Raw genomic sequence first — 23,954 nt, forward strand, 5'->3', positions numbered from 1 at the left:
CTGGGGACCTTGCCAGAACCAACAGCATCCACAGACCTTTACTTGGCCCTTTTCCAGACTCCACCTTTCGAGATTGGAGAGCCCCTTTCTAGCAGGTCAGCACAACCTACAGATAGCCAGGGTCTGGGGCCCACTCTGGGCTGCATCCTCTGTCCCTCCTAGTCTCTTAACATTCTATTGAACACAGACATTCCTCTCCAACTGGAATTCCCAATTTCACCTATGATGGGATGGAATTAGAGGGCTTGCCCAGGGTGGCCTGACTCATGAGAGCCATCCAAGTTTCCTAAACTGTATGAGGACAGGAGAGGATCGGTATTTAGGGAAATGCTAAATAAATTGGACCCAGCCCTGGTCCTAGTGCCTCCTGTTGAGCCAGAGAAGGCCCTGTATCTCTTTGTTGTGTGTCTCTAACTTACTGTTACATCCTTGATATACAGCATTTCTCCCTGTGCTGTGTTGATTCTCTTCTTGCCAACCGCTGTCGGTAAGCTTGGAACACCTGCTGGACGCCTGTTACCATGCCGTGTATATTTTCACTACTTATTTAATTTAATCTTTACATTGGTCTTGAAGGGCTTTACTATAATCCTCAGTTTCCAGGTGGAAAGCTGATTGTCTCTGCAACACTTGCCACTCTTTGAAACTTCCTTGCTGTTTTAAGTGATACCCATGCCGTTTGTTTCCACCATTAGACTGTATGCTCCTTGAGGGCACGTGTCTTGACTTTTTCCTGGCTAGGTCTCCAAATGTGGAATGATGCCAGGCACATAGGCAGCTCTCAGTAGAAGACAGATGAATGAATAGATGAATGAACGAAGGGAACAGGGGTGTGAGTGAGAGGTGACTAACACCCCAGGCTCCTCTGAGCTGAGAGGGAGGCTGCAGCCCCACATGCTGGTATCCTTCCCCCCAGGGGGCATGTCCGTGGTGTCAGGAGGTGATGGGGCTGAGTTTCTCAGCTCATCCTGGGGCTTGAGCTCTGGGAACTCAGATGGCATTCCTGTGCCCGGCCAGCTCCAGGTGGCTCTCACCAACCTTATCCAAGCACATCTTGGAACTGGGACCCAAGAATCTTTCTCCTGAGAAATCCTGGCCCTTTGCCTCATGCAGAAGCTTCTGCCGCTCATTCATCCCCCTTTTGCCCTTCTGCCCACTGCAGCCCTGAACCAGTGTTTCTCGGCCCTGGTTGCACGTGGGAATCACTGGGGAGGTTTTAAGACCCACTGATCCTCAGATCACCATCCTGCCAATTAAATCAGGCTGGCTGGCCACCGGGTGGGTCCCAGGCACCAGCAGTTTCAAGGCTCCCCGGGGCGAGGACCAGTGAGTAGACGTTCATGGCTAGAGAGTGTTGCTGTGGATGGCTGCTTCCGGGTGCGTTCCTCACAAATTCCCACTAACTAGTCCACCAGATTTGCTGAAAGGCCCTTTGAGTGGACCCAGGAGGAGAAGGTAAATCTGTGTCTCACCACTCAGGGGACAAAGCCTCATCCCGACTCCTCCCCATCTCTAGACCCCTCCAAGCCCACCTAAGCGTCTTTGCACATTTAGAGCTTTTCAGGTTTCTAGAAATATTGAAACTTGGTCATTAACTCCGGAAACTCTGGAAAATGGGCAGGGTGTTTGGGAAGAAATCTCATCCCAGGAGGGCGCTCCTTCCATAAAGTTGTTGGGGAAACACGGCACCCGCTCTGCCCACCCCCCTTCCTCTTCACTGGCAAGTCTCGCGTCAGGAGGGGTCCATGTGGGCTGGAAGCTCCAGCAGCAATAGTCAAACCTGCCACTTGCTGGGGTCTCCACACGTGACCAGGGCTGTGCTTCGCAGGAGCGTCTCTGAAATGGGCTCTGCCAGCATCACCCACTGACCCATGAAAACACTGGGGCTCAGAGAGGTTCATTAACCTCACACAGCCAGGAAGCAGTCCCACCAAGATTCCAGCCTGGTTCTTCCACACTAGGGCCTCTGCCCTTTAAACCATTGCTCTGTTCAGAGGGCCAAGGGTCCAGGTGAGGGGGTAGTGGGCCCTCAGCCAGTGTTTTGAGTGACTGCGTGAATAAGAGGATGAAGATAGCTGTATTGAAACCCTTGTGCCTCTAACTTAAGTGTTTTTCTTCTTCCAGCACAGGTGGTAAATCCTAATGGGATGGTGGGGAAGGGCTGCCTCTGTATTGGTATTCTATTTGGGTTTTACAACATAAATGTTCAGCAGCCAAAGGTGGGGTGTTTTCACAGAGACATCTGGCGTTCTAGCAGGCGGGACAGGTGGGACTTATCAGAGGGCTGGGGGTCCCGAGTGTTGTCTTAACACCTATAAGCTGAGCAGAAAGCACCCATTTCAGCCTGGCCCACACCCCACTCCTTCCTCACCTCTTCTCTGTTCCTCAAGACACACGGTGCCCCGAGGATGCCCCGGCTTTGGGGTTCAGCCACCCAGACACCCATGTGCCACTCTCTGACTTGGAGAAGATGGGGGTCGGGGAGCAGCAGTGGGGACGGGGATTCAGGGAATCGAGGTTTCACAGCTGATGATTGGCGGGGCCGGCGTGAGAACTAATGCACTTTGGGGGACTTCTGTCCCAGTCCCTCCCAGGCCCCTGAAAATGCCCGCAATTCATTCTCCTCCAACAGGTGGTATCGGGGTGGATTAGAGGAGGAAAGCTTGAGGGACGGGAGACCAGCGGGGTCACATCCCTGGGCCTCAGTTTGTACATCTGGTAAATGCAGTAATCTAGAATTACCCCCAACACACATGCACATGCACTCATGTACACACAAGCAAACACACATGTACACGCACGCACGTGCGCACGCGCGCACACACACACACACACAAACACACACACACAGAGCCAGCTCAGGCCTGGCAGGAGCTGGGAGCTGAATGGACTCCCGCTGTAGGAGGCTGGCAGCTTGGAGCTGCAGACGTGCACGCACACATGCATGCACACACACACGGGGAAGGTTTAGTGAAGCGTAATCAACACTCAGAGGATGCTTTGATCACTATTGGTGGAAATTCCAGTGCATTGAAAGACTGGACAGTCATTGGATCCTAAGCATTAAATTATCACCTATCTTGGAATTAAGGAAAACGTGGCCCCTGGTGATCTCCTGCTACCGCTTCCTCTGCGGGTGGTTCCTCGCGGGTTTTGTGGAGGCTGGGACGTGACCTGACCTCTCAGCTCTCACCCCTCATCTGAGAGCCTGGACGCCCATCGCGTCCCCCACTTCGCAGTTAGCTGGCAGTTGCCCCAGAGGCCGCCAGCCCAATGCTGGGGATCCTGATTCCAGGATGCACGGGTCTCCTTCACAGCCCCCAGAGGCTGTCTCAGAAGACAGGAAAGAGGGGACATTGTGTGCGGCTGCCAGAGACGGCGGCCGCTACCTTAAAATATTCCAGTCACATCGCCGGCGGCAAAGCCGTAACCCGGGTGCATTGTAACAGAGGCAGGATTTCATTTTGTTTTTGAAATGCTGTTATTACACACTCAAGGAACCCACAAAGGCACCTTGGCAGGACAGGATCAAATAAATACCTGAACTCCGAGTGCCGCAACATTTACTTAGCAAATGACATTTTAATGTCGCCAGTCGAATTTACATACTAATTAAAATTTCCCTTTAAAACATGGAGACGTCTGGCCTCTCCGCCTACCCACGGTGACAAAGATTAAAAGACTTTTTATTACGTCCTGTCAAACGGAGCTCACTGGGAGAGGTGGGAGCGCGGTGGCCCTGTCCCCGCCGCTTGCGGCGGCTCGAGTGTGGCCTCGGGCACCCCCTGCCCCCCAGTCGGGTGTCGCCTGTAAGGAGTTGAGGCGGGTGGACGAGAGACGTAGTGTCCGGCTCAGCGCCTCCAGGGAACACTGCTCCTGGGCGTCAGTGGTCCTGGCATAATTTAAAAACATTCCAAGGCCACCCTGGCAGGAGAGACCCCAGAGGTTTCATTTTGCCTCTTCCCTCTTTCTTTCTCTTTTTCCCAAGGTTGCTTTTGGCCGAAAGGAGTGATTCTTTGAGTAGCAGCCCCTTCCGGGTGCTGGACAAGTCAGGGGGATCCAGGTGCCCCCACTGGTACCTACGGCCACGCTGGCCTGCCATCAGCTTTGCTCTTGCACCAGGAAATCCTCCTTTTCTCAAAGCCTGTTCTCGGGTGGCTCTGCCTCATGGGTCCCCGACCCTCTGCTCAGTCACTGGATGAATATGTATTGAATACTTGCAGTGGCCGAGCAGTGTCCCAGGAAGCCTGGCGGACCCCTCTCCCACGAAGCTAGCGTTTCAGCCAGGAAGATGGACATCCTGTTCGCGAGATGATCTCAGAGTGGGAAGTGCTGTGATGATGGCAGAAATTCCTGTGCTGCAAGTATTATACATCCACCACCACCGTCACTCCCATTTCACAGATGAAGAAATGGAGGCACAGATATGTTAAGTAACTTGCCTGAAGTCACACAGCATATAAGTGACCCTCTCAAAATTAAGCCCCCAAATATCTTCGTGACTCCCTCTCATAAGTAATTACAAGGAAAATCAGATGGGTTCTTGGGATAGCGAGTGTCTGGGGTACGGGCCTGCTTTATTTCTTTTTATTTATTTTTTAAGTAAACTTTAATAGAAGTATAACTCACATTTGGAAAAGTGCGGAAACCATAAGCATTCAGTTCTGTGAGCCTTCACTACGTGATCGAACCATGTCATCACCCTCCACGTGAAGAAAAAGAACCACCCAGCCCCAGGCTGACCCCCAGGCCGCATCCCAGCCCCTACGATTACCTGTCCCCAGGGATTAGTTTTATCTCTTCTTGAATCCTACGTAGAGGGAACCACGCTGCATGTGCGCTCCACTGCGCCTGGCTTCTCTCAAACATAAGTCTATGAGGTTTGTCCATGATGTAGGTGTCAGCAATAATTTATTCCGTTGTATGAAATACGGGCACGCCTCGGAGATATTCCGGGTTCATTCTCAGACCTCCACAATCAAGCAAATCTTGCAGTAAAGCAAGTCACATGAATTTTTTGGTTCCCCAGTGCATATAAAAGTTTACACGATACTATAGTCTATTAAGTGTCTAATAAAACAATTACAGGCCTTAATTTTAAAACACTTTATTGCTAAAAGATGCTAACCGTGATCAGAGCCTTCAGCAGGTCGTAGGAGTAACATCAAAATCACTGATCACAGGTCACCACGACACATATAATAATAATGAACAAGCGTGAAATATTGTGAGAATTACCAAAATAGGGCACAGAGACATGACGTGAGGAAACGCTGTTGGAAAAAATGGCTCTGATAGATTTACTCAGTGCAGGGTTGCCACCACCCCGCAATATGTAAAAAAACGCAATTATCTGCAAAGCTCAGTAAAGTGAAGTGCAATAAAATGAGGGCTGCCCATACACCATAATGTACCCTCTTCTGAGGGGTGGACGTCTGGGTTGTCTCCAGTTTGGGGCTATTGGAATGGTGCTCCTAGGAACTTCTTGTACACGTCTTGTGGGCATGTATGTACACCTATTGGGTCCACGCCCAGGAATGGGACTGATGGACCTAAAGTAAATGCGTTTAGCTTTACTAGATGCTGCCAAAGCATTTTCCAAAGTCAAAGCATTTTACGTTCACACCAGCGTGTAGTCCCGCTACATTTTAGCCCACACTTGGTGCTGCCTGGGTTCTAAAGTTGAGTCAGTCCAGTGGGCATGTGTAGCATCTTACTCTGGCTTTGATTTTCATGTCCTCGTGGCTGAAGAGGTGAATCCCCTCTGGTACGTTGCTTGTCTGCTGGAATGTTCTCTCTGCCTTTGCAAGTCTTTCCCCCATCTTTCTTGTGGGTTGTCTATTTTTTTCTTACTGGTTTGTAGGAATTCTTTATATAGTCTATACATACAAATCTTTTGTTGAATATCTGTATTGTGGGTGTTTTGCCCCACTTTGTGGCCTGCCTGTTACTCTCTTAATGGGTTCTTTGATGGCTAGTTCTTATAATGTAGTCGAATTTCACAGTCTTTTCCTTTTTGGTCGATGCTTTTTGTGTCCTACTTCTGAATTCTCTGCCTCCCCAAGCGTCGAGATCATTTCCTATGTGTTCATCTTGAAGCCTTATTGTTTTACGTTTAGATTCACACACACTCTTAGAATTGCTTGGCATTTGGAGTGAGGGAGGCGGGTTCAGAGAAAGCCCCTCTGAGTCGGACAAGCCAGAGCCCGTTCCGGGCCGGGGCAGACTGACTGGTTTTCGGTGAGTGAGAGGCGGGGAAGGGAAGGCGGTCTCTCTCATGGGACACTGGGAACCCACTGCAGGTTCGAAGCAGAGCGAACAAGACATGGCTTAATTAGGTTCAGAGAAGATGCTTGGGCTGCTGGGTGGGGAACTGTTTGTAAAACTGAAGGATCTGGGACTCCCCTGGTGACAGAGTGGTTAAGAATCCGCCTGCCAATGCAGGGGACATGGGTTCGAGCCCTGGTCGGGAAGATCCCACATGCCACGGAGCAACTGAGCCCGCGCACCACAACTACTGAAGGTCATGTGCCTAGAGCCCGTGCTCCGCAACAAGAGAAGCCACCGCAATGAGAAGCCCGCGCACCACAACAAAGAGTAGCCCCCGCTCGCCGCAACAAAGACCCAACGCAGCCAAAATAAATAAGTTATAATTTAAATAAATAAATAATTTAATTTAATTTAATATTAAATTATAAATAAATAATTAAAAAACCAAAAACCCTGAAGGGTCTGGTATGTTTGAAGACCAGCCAGGCCTGCTCCTGGCTCCTCTGATGACATCACCTCTGAATGTCCTGCTTGACCCACTGGTGGCTCCTCCCCCCCCGGGGCACCCTGACCAGGGGTCTCTCTGCTCTTTCTCTGCCCCAGGCTGGCTCAGCCTGGTCTGTTCAGGGATCCAATCACATTCTCCATCCTCCGCTCTCCCCTGGCAAGTCCGTTCTCCCCCTCCCGCAGTATTTGAGGGTCACCCAAACCTTCCCCCTCAGTTGCTCTGAAGTCCCTCTTCTCCTTTACAACGTTTTCATTCATCCAGCTGCTGGGTCCCCTCCCCTGAAGGAAACAACCACTCCACGAGGGAGATGGAGTTTCTCCTCCTCCAGGTAACGTCTGCCTGATCCTGATGGGTTCCTGCCCCAGCCATCCATGAAGTAGCACAAACACATTCTCCCAGGGACTCGGGCTGAGAAAGGTGTCGATGGGAGCCCTGGGGAAGCCGCCAGCAAGTATTAGATGCTGAGATATCATGCGGCGGGCCCGGACGTCCACGATGTGGGGTGAATCTTCACAGAAGGAGGCAGAGCCCCGCTGTCCCCAGGGCTTTTCCACTGGCAGACAAGACCCTCACAGCCCAGCTTCGGGGCAGTGAGCCACTTCTGTCAGCCAAGAGACACATCATAGCGACAGATGACCAGAACAGGGGTCCTCTGCTTGCCAGAGAAGACCCAGCTTTCAACCGTGAAGCTAAGTTCGCATCCATCCCCATCTGGTCTCACATCCAGCATCCTCCCATCAAAGGCGAGCTCCAGGCTGGGACCATGTACTGAAAAGAAACGGCAGTTTTTCTGGTCTCAGAGATCCACGCTCCCCACCCCCAGCCCCTGCCCCAACACACACACATTCTAGAATGCTTCATTCCTCCTAAACATAGTATTTTTCCTAATTTTCTTAACTGATGTTCTTAAAAATATAGGTCTTGCATTAGGGATTAGAATTTTCCAGCAGTCCCATGGGTAACAAAAACCAGCTGAGAGTCTGTTTTGGAAAAATAAAAGACCGCAAGGAAAGGCTCTCCAAAACACAAAACCAGAAGAAAGTCTCTGCCCCAGAAGTCCCACAGACGTGCTGTTTATCTGTTTGCTTTTACTCAGAAGAGGGCTTTAGAAGAGCAACGTCTCTTGTGGGAGGATTTGCAGATGTGATGAGTGGGGGCAGATGTGGTGTTATTTAAATGTCTGAAAGTATTGTCTTCTCTGCCAAAGCTGAGGAACCCCTGTTCTGGCTCTGCCTTGCTGCATAACGAACTACCCCAAACATCCTGGCTTAAAATAACAATTGATTACAATGTATCAGGGTTCTGTGGGTGGGGCAGACAAGGCACAGCAGGGATGCACATGTCTGGGATGTCAGCGGGGCTGACTCCAATGGCTGGGGCTGGCCAGGCATCTCTCCCTTGCTCTCTCTACACGGCTCTCTATGTGGATAGTTTGGGCTTCCTCACAGCATGGCAGCCTGAGGGTAATCGGACTCCTTGCATGGCGGCTCAGGGCTCCTGGAAGAAGGATGTGGAAGCTGACGGTCCTCTTAAAGGCAAGGCCTGGAGCAGACAATCTCTTTCACCATACCAAGAGGTCAAGTCATCACAGACCAGGCCAGATTCAGGAGGAGGCAACATGGAGTTTACATCAAATGATTAGTAGCCATCTGTAATCCCCATGACCCTGAACCTCTCGGTACGTGGGAACTTGCAGAACAGAAATGGCAAATGACAAGAATCAAACCCAAAATAAGTAGAATGATCAAGGTGGGTCACAAAAAACAGAAAGTAGAAAATGCAACACGTTGCCTCTATATGTCCTAGGGAAAAACTAAAAGCCATTCATTCACACATTCATTTACTTATTCACTCATTCATTCAACAAAGGGAAGACCTACTATGTGCGAGGCACTGTTCCAGGTGTTGGAGATACAGCAACAAACAAGCCAGACGAGGCCCTGCTGTCAAGGAACTTACAAATAATTTGTCAAGAGGGGAAGACATTAAACACATAATTACAAAGATACTTAACTATCGAAAAGCAGAGTCATGGAGTCATAAAACCATGTACGGGGGGATTTGACCCAAGCAGAAGGTCAGGGGATGTTCCTTTGAAGAAAAGCTGTTTGAAATGGACATAAAAGACACGTTGGGGTCTTCTAGGTGAGGAGAGGAGAGGGGAGAGGGCACTCCTGGCAGAGGGAGCCGCTTGTGCAGAGACTTAGAAGCAGGAAGACAGAGAGACAACCAGGGCGGCTGGAGCTCAGAGTGCGAGAGAGGAAACTGGACATGTCCGGAGCCTGATGGTGCAGCCTGGTAAGAACTTTGTCCTGTCACAAGGACAGTGGTGAGTTCTTGGAAGGTTTTAAGCAGAGAAGGACCTAGCCAGACTTGGGTTTTCTAAGCTGATCCTGGAGGCTCAGAGAGGAAGCTGGGAGACCCGGGAGGAGCTGGCTTGCTCCAGACGGGTGGGGTGAAAATGGAGAACATTTGGGAGGTAACACTGACGGTCCTTGTTGATGACACAGAGCCTGGTCATGGCAGTCTCCCATTCATATTTATGGAATAAGTGAACAAATGAACGAATGGGTTAGAGTCAGACATGAGAGGGAGGCTTCAGGGTAGACCCCCAGGTTTGGGGTTTGAGCCCCGAAGTGGGTTTTAGAGCTGTGGGTGCAGCAGCTCGGTGGAAGGAGGAAGGGAAAGCTGAGCTCAATTTCAGACCCTGTGGGTTTCTGGGGTCTCGGGGGCAGCTACCTCTCCCCCCGCAGGATGAGGCTCTCTCAGGGGTCTGGGGTCACTGGATGCTTTGTTTCTGGGCATCAGCACTGAGCCGGGTGCCTAGCTGGATCGTGGCTCCCCTTGGGAGGTGTCCTAGGAGAAGGAACGGGGAGGAGACCGGGAGGAAGCTGCAGCTTCCCCAAGGGGCAGACTGGCACCTTGATGTCTCCTGGACGGAGCCGAGCCTCCAGCCCCCACGTCTGATGACGCTCAACGGGGAGCACGCCCAGCCCTGGGCCTCCAGCCTTAATTATATCCGAGACTGTTTACAGTGTATAATTATCGCCATTAATTGACTGCGGGAGGCCACACGTCCCATTTTATTACCAGGAGATATTTATTTCTGTGACTTTCTACAAGGAGAGGAAACAATAGTAATCATCAGATAAACCAAAAGAAACGCACGCAAACACACACACACACACACACAAAACAAAAACAAGAACAAACCCCAATTCATTGTTTGAATCGTATTCTACACGTAAGAAATGGTTTCTGCCTTCCACGGGGCTCCCCCTCCCTTCCTCCTTCTCCTCCCTTCCTTCCTGTCTATCTAATCTATTTTTCCACATCTACATCTAGAAAAGTTCAGGAGTCTTAGTTTTATCATTTCTATCTATCCAATCTATCTGTCTGCATACTTGTCTATACTGGTCCGTGAGCCTTAGTTTTCTCATCTGAGAAGCGGAGGACAGTAGGCTTGTCGTGGAAATTAAATGAATATAAACGTTTCCCATGTTCCTGGCGTGTGTGTGTCCTAAAGACATGCAGGACGTTACCTAGATCGTCACGGACACAGGTCCTGTCTTCTGGGTCCTGCTCAGGAACTGACACATCTGTCTTGGTTTTGAATTTGGAGCGTTCACATCTCAGGGGTGGAGAGTGTGGCACGTGCTCTGAGCTCTCCGTGGAAGAGAAATGGTTTCAGGACAACGGAAAGTCTTCATTCACGGCTTACCTGCTCGGGGCCTCACAGCCAAGCGAGCGCAGAACGAGCTGGGCGGACCTCAGCCCGTTATCCGTAGGACCCTCCTTACGCCTATAGGAGGCTCTTACCTCCACGGCAGGTCAGGCTGTATATGCCTCTTTGCAGATGAGCCAGCAGCTCTCTGTCGAGGTGAAAGTGAGGTTAGGGTCGCGCTGCTGGCCGGGGCAGGGAACAAGGAGCCAGACCTGGAGCCACGCCTTTGGACTTCTGGTCCAGCGCTCCGTCCGTGAGCCACATTAGGCTCGGGGGACATGCCCCATATGCTCTCATTACCAAATATATCCACCCAGAAGCTGAGGTCTCCCCAGAATTGTCCCTCGAGGAAGAAGGCGTCCCCCTGCCTGGGGACTCACATGTCCCCAGGTGGCCAGGTTCCTTCTTGATTGCCCTACTTGGACCCTCAAGGCCGACGGCTATGGAAGTTGTGTGTGGGGGGGGTGGGGGGGGCACAGAGGATGAAACGGGTCGGGGTGATGCGGCAGGCTCCGTCTCTTCACCTGTGTGATGGGAATGCTAATGAGACCATCTCATGCCGTGACTGCCTGTGGTCCATGGGAGCCTTCCATTCAGGTGGAGTTTGAAAAGGAGGTTCTTTTCCGCTTCCACCATCAGACAAGTGAGGATGAGCTAGAGCACAGGGAATGACCTCTCGTTAACCCCTCCGTCTAAATCCAGCCTCAGAAAGCCTATGGATTTGGACAGGATCGCAGGCCTGTGCTCTGGCTGACGTCTGGGCACTTAGAGATGCCCTGGGTGAAGCGTTCACACGCTTCTCCTCTCTCCTTTCCAGACCCTTTTCCTGGGTGGGCTGCCCCTGAGGGTTTCTCAGGGCCCTGGAATGAAACTCCTCTAAAGACACTGTGTGTTCCCCCCTCCGCCATCTAAAACGTGTTTGCCGCACTCAGCAGCAACGCCCTGCTCTGGGCAGTATTTCACTCAAGAGAAAACAGCTCTCAAGTCCTACCGTGTTTCGTGGGGTCATACTGTGAACACGCCAGCAGCCAGCCTGGGGCACATATTTCAAGTTGTGTAATTAGACTAATGATAGTAACTGGATTCATTGACACTTTTTGAAATTGGACTCTATGTTCTGTTATTAACACCCCCATTCTACAGATGAGGAAACTGAGGCTCAGAGAGGTAAAGTACCTCCCTCAAATTTACCAGCTGCCTCCACTTCTTGGCAGCCTCCCAGCCAGGAGGCCCCGTGGAGGGACCAGGAGGGGAATCAGCATCTCCTCTCCTGCTCAGAAGGGGCGTGGTCTGCAGCCAGGGTTCCCTGGGCCCCTGTCCCCTGCCCCATCAATGAATTAGTGAAGTAGAGCCTGCCAGGGGCGTCAGAACTCATGGCAAGCTACAGGTGGAAATGCCAACTGCCACGTGGGGTTGCATTAGAGGGGACTGTGGCAGTTAGTCATTTATTTCAGGGGGTGGTTATTTTTTTCTTTTTTTTCCCATCAGTGTCTCCGGAAGCCAAGGTCCTGCCAGCCCCTGGATGAGGCTCTCCCTGGGGGGAGCCTGGGACACTCCAGAGCATTCGGGGTCCTGGCTGGACCAGTGAGGTCTGAGGGTCCTACAGACCATGTTCGTGGCCAGTTTGGACACCCACACCCCCCTCCCCCCATGAAGCACCATTGCTTCTCCAGCCCTGCTTGAATGAAGAGCTGATGACTAGTTTTGAAAGGAAGTCCTATATAGTGGAAAATGCTCTTCCGAACTTGAACAAAGCCAGACATCTGCTGGAGGATGTCGGTTCCCCTGAAGGAGGGGAGAATCATAGCTGGGTGATGACATGGTCTAAGACCGCCTGCAGCGTGACCCCCCTCTCGGAGGTCAGCCTTCACCATCTCTGCTCCTTCTCTGCCGGGACTGGGCCGTCCTGAGTCATTCCCGCAAGAAGCCGTGGGGTCAGGAATCAGCACCTCTGAATTGGAGCTCCTGCCTCGTGATACCTGCTGGGGGTTCATAATTTAAATCACCATTCCTTTCACCCGACCAAGGGGACAGTGAGCTCATCCAAGGGGAGCCACGTCTTAGTCTTCTAGGGTCCTCATGGCCGGCATCACTTCTGGCCCTGGGGGTCTGGTGAGCAAATGCAGACTGAGAGAAGGAATGCCCATTGCCAGGTTTGGACCTGAGACCCCGGGCCACCATGAGTAACGGGGTGAGCCTTGTGTGCCTGGCGAGGTTGAGTCTCTAATAAATAAAATGAAAGACAGGGAGGGGAAAAGGGAAACAAGGAAATCGTAAAATCAATAGGCAACTGACTTCAAACTTTACTATGCTGTCTACGCTATTGAAAAACCAGAGTCTGGGTCTGAAAACATTAGCATTTCCGACGTGCTTGAGTACGGAAAGAGGAATTTCACTCCGCGTTAGATCACTGAGCAGTCGCTGAAATTTCTGCCTTTTGCTGCCTAGACAGTAAGTCCTTCCTGACATCCTTATGCATGGAGCTGTCTGGGGGCCGTTTCCAAAAGCCACGAATAGAGTCAAGAAGTAAATTCCCACCTTGGGTGCTGGTTCTCAAAACCTGACTTGCGGTTGCTTGTCAATTTCTAAGTCAGGTGACAATGTAATTACTGATGTCAAGTGAGATTTTTTTTTTCTGAAACGAAGACCTGTGAACCTTGGAGAAGATCAGGTGGAGGGTGCAGATCCCAAGTCCCAGGCGGTTATGTCCACATTTGGGGCATTCTGGGAGAAACCACCACTGTAGCACCCAGTTGTAGCAAGAATCCTGCTGAGAATCCTCACCCTCAACATCTGATCACTGGGATATCTGATTGGGCTCCTCCTCCCCCATCATCCCCCAGGCAATATCCGATCACTCCTGGCCTGCCTGCAGCAAGAATCCTGTTGGTTCAGTTTAGCCAGAATCCCCCTTACGCTGTTTCCTCTTAGTGAGTTTCCATCCTCTGACCCCACCCCGCTCCTTGTCTGTAATTCCCCACTGGCCCTTGTTGTGGTCGGAACTGAGCCCAGGTCTCTTCTCCCCTATTGCAATAGTTCTTGAGTTTTTTGTTTTTACCATTTCAACAGTATCTTGGAGTCCTGAAGGTTTTAATATCTTTGAGAACCCTCAGTAGAAACGTACCCCTTCTGTTCCCATCCTTTGGCAAAGCATGCCATAGCTGACCCCCTACCCTGGGAACTCACAGAAGGTCCCTCTCATTCTTCTCTGCTGAATTTGCAAAAGCTCCGAGACTTTCAGGCTGCACCAACGTCAGGCTGAGGCCAGTGGCCAGGACCATGGAAGTCACAGGAAAGCTGATGCTGCCCTTTCTCAAAGCCCGGCACAGCCAAGCACACAAAATGCTGTTTGGTTCTCAGGGGAGGGGCCCCGTGGGCAGCCTGGTGGACGCCTTGTCCTTGCCAACTGAGTCCGCCAAAACAAAATAGGGACATTAACTTACGTGAGCAGACGTGTGCTCGCGGTGCCAGATCACAAGGCGCCGACGTCCCGTATGGGTGCGCACCCAGAGGAAACGTGGACCGAGGGAGGGGCGCTCTCGTCAGCACCGTTGGCTATTTATAGCCAGGCGAGGGTATCGGACCCTCCAGTCACGGCAAGAAGCTTGGCCAGCAGCGGAAGGATCCAGACCCAGGCCAGGCAGGGCAGAGGGGGGCGGGCAGAAGGGGCCAGGAGGACTTCAGTCCTGGCCCAACAGGTCTTCCTAGTTTGCGAAACCCCGAATGAAACATGCAACTCACATGGATATGTCTCCAGGCTGGTGCATGGGTAGATTTCTGCAGCCTTTTAATTCTGCCGATCAGATCCCCGCCTGAAACATCATTTTAGCTGAGCCAGACGGGCTGCTTTCTCAGGGCTAGTCAGTCTGGGTCCATCTCACCTGCTGTGATGAAGCAGCGAGGAAATGAATTGTGGACAAAGGCTGGCTGTCCTCGGGCCTCCCTCCTGAAAAGGAGCCGGGTGGCGGCCGGCTCGGGACTGAGGCTAAGTCGCACAGCTCCCCTGCTGCAGGCGGCAAACACCAACAGTCCCCAGGGAAGAAGGGTTTTGTGATTCTCTATGTTAACCGTGAACAAGGTGGTCGCTGTTTTTTAACCAAGCATATTTTTAAAGGGCATTTAATGGGACTGCGCCCGCCGTATACCTATAAACTGTGTGTGACAGCACACCAGCTCCAGCGAAATGAGATATACAGGACTCCAAACAAATAATCATATCTGACAGGCAATTTCTCCAATAAATCCAGAGAAAGATGTCCCACTGGGTAGAAGACAGCACACACAGAGCTCCCAACAAACACTGGCACGATCGAGGCGGGGAGCGGGGGGTGAGGTTCGTGTCCATGCTGGCTTGGGGCTGCGGGGAGAGGGAGATTCATTAGGAACTTAAAACCGCAGACATGGACTTCCCTGGTGGCGCAGTGGTTGAGAGTCCGCCTGCCGATGCAGGGGACACGGGTTCGTGCCCCGGTCCGGGAAGATCCCACATGCCGCGGAGCGGCTGGACCCCGTGAGCCATAGCCGCTGAACCTGCGCGACCGGAGCCTGTGCTCCGCAACGGGAGAGGCCACAACAGTGAGAGGCCTGCGTACCGCAAAAAAAAAAAAAAAAAATTAAAACCAGGAAATTGACATTGGTGTTATTGCAGATTTCACCTGCTTTATGTGCACGTGTGTGTGTGTGTGTGTGTGTGTACGTGTGTGTTTAGTTCTATGCAACTTTACCCCACGTATGGATTCATGGAATTGCCATCATGATCTAGACACAGAACGGTTCCATCATCACAAAGTTCTCCCTGCAGAGTCACACCACTCCCCCTCCCCTCTCTCCCTTCCCTAACCCCTGGGAACCACTCATCTGTTCTCTGTTTCTGTAATTTTGTCATTTCAAGAAACTTACATTAATGGAAGCACACAATATGTGACCTTTCAAGCTTGGTTTTTTTCATTCAGCAAAAGGCCCTTGAGATCCACAAAAGTTGTTGTGTATACCAAGAATTCGTTTCTTTTTATTCTTTTTATTTGTTTAACCATTCACCCATTGAAGGACATTTGGGACGTCTCCAGTTTTTGACTATAACAAACAAAACTGCTGGAAATAATCATGGGCATGCTTTTGTATGGACGTACGTTTTCATTTCTCGGAACAAGTGTCCAGAAATGCAATTATTTGGTCGTGTGATAAATATATATATCATTTTTTAAGGATTTGCCAGAGTTCTAAGCCAAGAAAACACCCACAGCGCAAAGAAGCTTGGTAGGGAGGGCGTGGCCTGTTGGAGGTGCCAAAAGGAGTCCAGAGCAGATAAAGTTCCTCAATGTCCGGCCAGGGCACCAGGAGCACGGTCCATACAAGGAAAAATCAGTTTGTTGGACTTGGTCAAAATTAAAAACTTTTGTTCTGCAAAAGACTCTCTTAAGACGATGAAAAACCTTGCAGGAAAAATTTATAAACTATGTAGTTGACAAAGGACTAGTACCTGGGACACAGAGAGAACTCTCAATTTTGTAATGTATAGAAATACTGAATTGCTACATTGTACGCCTGGAACTAACACAGTCTTGTAGGTTAATTATATTTAAAGTAAAAAAAAAAAATTAATTAAAATAAAACAAAGCAAGGCACTTCCCTGGTGGCGCAGTGGATAAGAATCCGCCTGCCAGTGCAGGGGACACGGGTTCGAGCCCTGGTCCGGGAAGATCTCACATGCCACGAAGCAACTAAGCCTGGGCACCATAGCTACTGAGCCTGTGCTCTAGAGCCCGTGAGCCGCAACTACTGAGCCCGCGCGCCTAGAGTCCTGCTCCGCAACAAGAGAAGCCGCCACAGTGAGAAGCCTGTGCACCGCAACAAACGAAGAGTAGCCCCCGCTCGCCACATCTAGAGACAGTCTGCACGCAGCCTGTGCACAATAGCGAAGACCCAACACAGCCAAAAAATAATAATAATGATAAAAATAAAGCAAAGCAAAAAACTAAGCAAATTTAAAAGATAAACAATACTCTGGGGGAAAATTTTTTTTAAAAAAGAAGTCTCAGAACTCAATAGAAAAACCATTTAATTAGAAAATGGTCAAGAGACATTTCACTGGAAAGGATTTATACAGATGGCAAACAAGCACATGAAAAGGTATTCAACATCATCAGCCATCAGGAAAATGCAGATTAAAACCACAGTGATGGAGGCTTCCCTGGTGGCGCAGTGGTTGAGAGTCCGCCTGCTGATGCAGGGGACTCCGGTTCGTGCCCCGGTCCGGGAGTATCCCATGTGCCGCGGAGAGGCTGGGCCGTGAGCCATGGCCGCTGAGCCTGCGCATCAGGAGCCTGTGCTCCACAACAGGAGAGGCCACAGCAGTGAGAGGCCCGTGTACCGCAAAAAAAAAAAAAAAAACAAACACAGTGATGCAAAACTACACAACTATCAGAATGGCTAAAATTAAAAAATAGTGACAACACTGAATGCTGGCAAGGATGCAGAGAAACTGGGCCTTTCACATAGTGCTGGTGGGGATGTAAAGCAGTATGGCTACTCTGGGAGATCCTACATAAACACATTTTCGTTGGGGTTTTATTCACCCCAGGTATTGGTTTGCTTGTCTGGATTTACAAATCCCGGGGTAGCTTAGGGATGACCTTTCTTTGCATCACAGGTTGTCATGTTCACCCTTCTCTGACTTGGGGTCAGGACGCCCAGCAGGGGAGGGGGCCTGTTGGAAGTTTAACTTGCTGGAACAAGAAGCCAGACAGCATGGTCCATCTGGGCAAGGCCCTGGGCCCCAAGTGAGGCACAGAAACTCTAAGAATTTGGGGGCCCTCCCAAATTCCAAGAGCCACAGGGGCTTTGGCAATGAGCACCTCAGGGGCGGCTGGCATGGACTGAAGATAAGAAGGGCTCACATATACTCGATTCTGTGCAAGACCCCAGGGCCTTTGCACGTCCTGGGATGACCAAGGTTGAATTTGCCTCCAGCCATGAGTGACAGGAGCTCAGAGTCAGATATAAGGTGATTTAAAGACTTTTTAGAAAGGCAGTTTTGTCTGTGCGTGGACTGAGTTTCTAGGTCAGCACAGTTCTGCTCCCAGTGTGGTCCACAGACTGGGAACTGGTAGGAAATGCTCACCCTTGGGCCCCACCCAGACCTACTAAGTCAGAATCCCTGGGGGCGAGGTCCGAGATCCGTGCTCCCTCTAGCTCTCCAGGGGATTCTTTCACAAGCTAGAGTTTGAGATGCCCTAGATTAAGAAATGCACCCCTCAGATACAGTGTGCATATTGGAAGGTGCGTAATGAACCCACTGCAGAAAGTGGGGATGTGATTGTGGGTTGAGTACCGTGATTCTCAAAGTGTGTGGTCCAGGGACCCCTGGTGGTTCCTGAGACCTCCAAAGAGGGTTCACAGGGTCAAAACAATTATCCTAAATAATACAAATATCCAAACAAATGTCCGGAATCATTTGTCTTTTTCACCCTCATATTCTCACGAGAGTACAATGGAGTTTTCTAGCAGCTGCATGATGTGTGATGACATCATAGCTCTGCCAGCTAATGGAACGTGTGCTTGTGATTCTTGCCTTTTAAAGATGTGTTAGTTTTAATTTCTAACACCATTAATATTGATAGATGCAAACTTCTTGGACAAAATCTCTTTGGAATCCTCAGTAGTTTTTAAAAGGCTAAAGCGGTCCTCAGCACAAAAGTTTGAGAACCTCTGATCTCGCACTTGCCACAGAGATCTAGGAAGCACCAATAATAATCATCACTGGAGGCTATTATGCCCATTTCACAGATGAGGAAAATGAGGCTCATAGATTATACCAGTTGTGGTTCTTGGGTTGCAAGCATCAGAAAGCCAAGGCTTACCTAGGTGAAAGAGGATTTACTGGAACTCTTGGGGTGGAGGAGGGGGATTACCCAGGCAGCATCTAAGAACCAAGGGATCGACCTGCTTGAATGGAGCAGCCGTTTGTGCTCCTGCTGCCCAATGGAGCTGTGAGAAGGGGCCCCACGCTCTCCCAGAGAAAGGCAGGCACATAGCCGGGCCAGTTAGATTCCTTCTGCAACTTGGTTCTTAAGCAGAGGGGCAACAGGCTGACTTTCTGAGCACAAAGAGGCCTCTCCCCAGGGTCCAGGAACCCCATTTTGCCAACAGCCACTTGCAAGAAAGCAGTTTCCCACAGGTCTCCCCATGGCTCATTGGGGCAAATGTTCAAACCAACCCGTGCCCAGAAAGATGTCTGGGTGGTAAGTGGAAGGCTGATCATGTCTGCGCTTTTTTTTTTTTTTTTTTTTTTTGCGGTACGTGCATCGGCACGGCGGACTCTCAACCACTGCGCCACCAGGGAAGCCCCTGGTTTTAATATTGATAATAGCTATTATTATCAAGGTGTTACCATTGGGAGAAGCTATACATCAGACCTCTCTGCACCATTTTTGCAAGTTTGATGAATCTATAGTTGTCTGTAAATCGATCTATCAGGGAGAGAAGGCATGGAGCCTTGTAGGGCCTGATCAAACATCTGGAGGCAGGTGTCCACTGGTGGTGGGTTGAACGCCAGGCGTGTGCAAGCATTATCCCTCAGGCTGCTTGGGGGTATGTGGTGGGAGGGGGCCGTGGAAGGAAACAATGAGAAGCGGCTGCAGACGCGTAATCTGGAAGCACTTACTGGGGAGAAGGGACGGGGCTTGGTGGTCCTCTGGAGTGTAATGGTTCACGGGACCAAGAGCTGACCCTTGAAGGTATTTTCCTGCTGGATGGGGAGTTCTAGAAACACAAGAACCTAGGTTTCGGGAATTCCGAGGCCTGACTTAGCACAGAGCAGACAAAGGGCTGTGGGCTGGATTTCTGGAGAGAAGACCAAGACGGGGTGCCTCTCACCTCCACGGCCAGCCCCGCATGACGTGGGCGCCACCTGTCTTGATCGCCTCGGAGTCTGATGTGTCCCCCAGAGTAGATGAGCCGTTGCTCTGGAATGCTCCTGGGAGGCCAGGAACAGAAGTCCTGAACCCCGAGTGTACATTCAATACATACGCCTGAGGCCGCCGGCAGCGTTGGGAAGAGGGACCGGAGCTCGCGGCCATATGGGGATGTCGCTGTGGGAAAAAAATATTTATAAAATGGCTTTTCCAAATGTTTAATCTACAGCAGATGCATCTCACATTAATCTGTTTGACTTGGCTTCCGCTGTGCAGAGATGCCGTTTCATCGTGCAGGCCTCCTGGAGCAGAGGAAATGGGGGCTGCTAAGAGATTCCTCTGCTTGTGACTCAACTGGAAAGGGAGGTCTTTGGGGGCGACAACCTGGGGTGGGGGGAAGGGCAGCAGGGAGGGAGGCGCAGGGCCGGGACGAGAAGGGAATGAAGTTCCCCCGCATCCCCCTTGGCTCCCGGGAGGAACCAAAATTTTCATTTTCATGTCATGGATGCTGTGTGTTTAATCTCCCTCCTGGAATAATAAACCGATGGCTGAATCTCTTACTAAAAAGTGATGCCGTCGTGTTAATTACCATCGAGTAATGGGGCCGCACTCCGATTGCTAACTCTGTTATTTCCGTGACTTTCGCAGAAGGGAAAACAGTCCCTTACTGAGCAAGCTTAACATCCTAGATGTTTCTCGAATGGGAAGTGGGAGCACTGATTTCTCCAGCCTCTTGCCACCTTCACCATCCCTCGGATCCCGGGATCACCCCCCACCCGAGCCCCTGCCAACCTCAGGGACTTCGCATATTCTGTTGCCTCTGCTGGGAAGCTCTCCCCTCACCTCTGCCTTGAGTGACTCCTGCTCTGGGCTTAAGCATCAGCATCTCAGCAAAGCCGAGGTTTGGTAGGTTTGGAACCCTGGGGTCTCCTCCTCACTTGAACACACTCATAACCGCACTTCAATCTTGTGATGCTGCAGTTCTGTCTCCCACACAGGACCTTGTCCACCACTGGTGACACCTGCCTGACACCTGGTGTGAAAGAGCTGCCCAGTTGGACAGACCGAGAGGGGCTGAGTGACACGTGACTCTCAGGTGATTCGTCTCTGAAGACCCGGGTGAGGAAACAACAACAGCAACTGCATTTTCATTAAGATGCTGGAGGTCCTTTAAGCCCCTGGGTGATCACTTCCCACCTGGTCTGAGGAGAGAAAAGGGGACAGCACCCCCCTAAGCTCTCCAGGTCCATTTCAGCTGCTCAAGTGTGAAAAGCAGAACAATGGCCCCGAGGTGTCCATGTCCCAATCCCTGGAACCCGTAAACCTGTTCTCTTACATGGCAAGGGGACTTGGCAGATGTGATTACATTAAAGTTCTTGAGATGGGAGGTTATCCCGGTCATCTGGATATCTACCTGGGCCCACTCTAGTTACCTGAATCCCCAAAAGCAAAGAAGCTCGTCACATCACAAATAAATAGGGAAATACAGATCAAAACCGCAGTGAGATACCACCTCATACCCATTCAGATGGCTACTGTTAAACAACAACGAAATAAGTGTTGGTGGATAAATTCGAACGCTTCTGCTCTGTTGATGGAAATGCGAATTGGTGCAGCCACTGTGGAAAAACAGTATGGCAGTTCCTCAAAAATTAACAATAGAATGACCATATCACCCAGCAATTCCACATCTGGGTATACACCCAAAAGAACTGAAAGCAGAATCTGGAAAGTATATCAATATTTGTACACCCATGTTCGTAACTGCATTATTTACAACAGCTAAAACGTGGAAGCCACCCACGTCCATGGATGGATGGACGGATAAGCAAAATGTGGTCTGTACGTACAACGGCATATTATTCAGCCTTATAAAATGAAATTCTGACACGTGATACAACATGGATGAACCTGGAGGACATTATGCTGAGTGAGATAAGCTGCTCACAGACAGACAAACACTGTATGATTCCACCTGTAGGAGGAACCGAGGCTAATCAGACTCATAAAGACAAGAAGCAGAATGGTAGTTATCACAGCCTGCGGGGAGGGGCGCATGGGGAGTTACTGATGAACGGATTCAGAGCTTCAGTTCTACAAGGTGGAAAGTGTTCTCAAGGTGGATGGGGCTGACGGTTGCACAATAGTGCGATTTGTTTTTTAATAGATCTTTATTGGAGTATAATTGCTTCACAATACTGTGTTAGTTCCTGTTGTACAACAAAGTGAATCAGCCATATGCATACATATATCCCCATATCCCCTCCCTCCAGAGCCTCCCTCCCACCCTCCCTATCCCACCCCTCTAGGTCATCGCAAAGCACTGAGCTGATCTCCCTGTGCTATGCGGCTGCTTCCCACTAGCTAGCTATTTTACGTTTGGTAGTGTATATATGTCCATGCCTCTCTCTCACTTCGTCCCAGCTTACCCTTCCCTCTCCCCATGTCCTCAAGTCCATTCTCTACGTCTGCGTCTTTATTCCTGTCCTGCCCCTAGGTTCTTCAGAACCAATTTTTTTTTTTTTTTAGATACCATATATATGTGTTAGCATACGGTATTTGTTTTTCTCTTTCTGACTTACTTCACTCTGTATGACAGACTCTAGGTCCAGCCACCTCACTACAAATAACTCAATTTCATTTCTTTTTAAGGCTGAGTAATATTCCATTGTATACATGTGCCACATCTTCTTTATCCATTCATCTGTCAATGGACACTTAGGTTGCTTCCGTGTCCTGGCTATTGTAAATAGAGCTGCAATGAACATTGTGGTACATGACTCTTTTTGAATTATGGTTTCTCAGGGTATATGCCCAGTAGTGGGATTGCTGGGTCGTATGGTAGTTCTATTTTTAGTTTGTTAAGGAACCTCCATACTGGTCTCCATAGTGGCTGTACCAATTTACATTCCCACCAACAGTGCAAGAGGGTTCCTCTTTTCACCACACCCTTTCCAGCATTTATTGTTTCTAGATTTTTTGATAACGGCCATTCTGACTGGTGTCAGGTGATACCTCATTGTAGTTTTGATTTGCATTTCTCTAATAGTGATGCTGAGCATCTTTTCATGTGCCTCTTGGCCATCTGTATGTCTTCTTTGGTGAAATGTCTATTAAGTTTGTTTTTTTGATATTGATCTCCATGAGCTGCTTGTATATTTTGACGATTAATCCTTTGTCCGTTGTTTCATTTACAAATATTTTGTCCCATTCTGAGGGTTGTTAATGCCACCTATATATATATATATATATATCTTCATTTGAAGATGAAGGACTTCCCGGGAGGTCCAGTGATTAGGACTCTGTGCTTTCACTGCTGAGGTCCCAGGTTCAACCCCTGGTTGGGGAACTGAGATCCCACAAGCCATGTGGCATGGCAAAAAAAAAAAAAGGTGAAGATGGTAAATTTTATATGTATTTTAGCACAATTTAAAAAGAATTTTTAAAGTGGAGAGCGTTTGCCAGTGAGAGCAACTTGAGCTCCAAACAAGGGTCAAAGAGATGCACAGTGTGTGGAGTCTACATCCTGCTGCCGGCTCTGAGACACAGCAGCCCACGTGTAGGACGAGGAGCGGAGAGAGGCCCCAGCTGACAGCCAGCAAGGAAGCAGGACAGCAGTCTGCCAACCCCAAGGAACTGAATTCGACCAACAACCCCAACGAGCAGGACACAGATTCTCCCCTAGAGCCTCCACCAGGATCACAGCCCTGCCGACACCTTGGTTTTAGCCCCGAGAGGCTCACTGCAGACTTCTGACCTGCAGAACTGTAGGAGAATAGATTCATATTGTTTAAACTGCCAAGTTAGCATTCATTTATTTAGGGCAGCACAGGAAACTAATACGCCAAAGAAGCCCAGTGTAGGGCAGACAGGGATACACCAGGGACCGGAGCCCTGGCTCAGCCACGAACTGTGCAGCCGCGTCCCTGGTCACATGGCTTTGGGGTCCCCAGCCTTACAAAAAAGAGGTTGGCATGAAGTCACATGCTTTTCTTTTTTTTCCATTTATTTGGCAAGAGAGACGTTTTCTTGAGTGATATCTTCTGTGAAAGCCCCCAAATGGGTACCAGACAAAATATTTTCAAAGGTCTGCTTTGTTTGAAGTGAGGGTAGGGGTCTGGGCCCAGCCTCCCGGGTACTCTTCCCTGGGCCCGGCACCCCCAGCTCTGCAGAGCCCTGGGTCTCCACCTGCTCCATTAACAGGAGACTAGCCTGGGGCTCCCGAGGCCCCTGGCTCTGACACTTTGGATTTGTTGTTTGACAGTCTCGGTCTTCTGGAAATACAAACTTGATCACGCTCCCGCCTCCTCTTTCCTGTTCCCCCGCCACTGCTCTTGGATAAGGTGAAACCCACCAGGTCCAGCTTCTGCTGTTCTCCCACACCCATCCTCAACTCCCAGGGCCAGTCCCTGAGCTTCACATGATGCCGTCTCAGACCCCTGCAGAGGAGGGGCATTTCTTGGCTCTTCCAAGCCCTTTCATTGAGACCAGATGGACACCTGCCCAAGGCTGTCCCTGAAAGATGCTGGTCCAGCCTTTA

The sequence above is a fragment of the Pseudorca crassidens genome, chromosome 15 (genome assembly GCF_039906515.1).
Source record: "Pseudorca crassidens isolate mPseCra1 chromosome 15, mPseCra1.hap1, whole genome shotgun sequence".
Classification (NCBI taxonomy): domain Eukaryota; kingdom Metazoa; phylum Chordata; class Mammalia; order Artiodactyla; family Delphinidae; genus Pseudorca; species Pseudorca crassidens.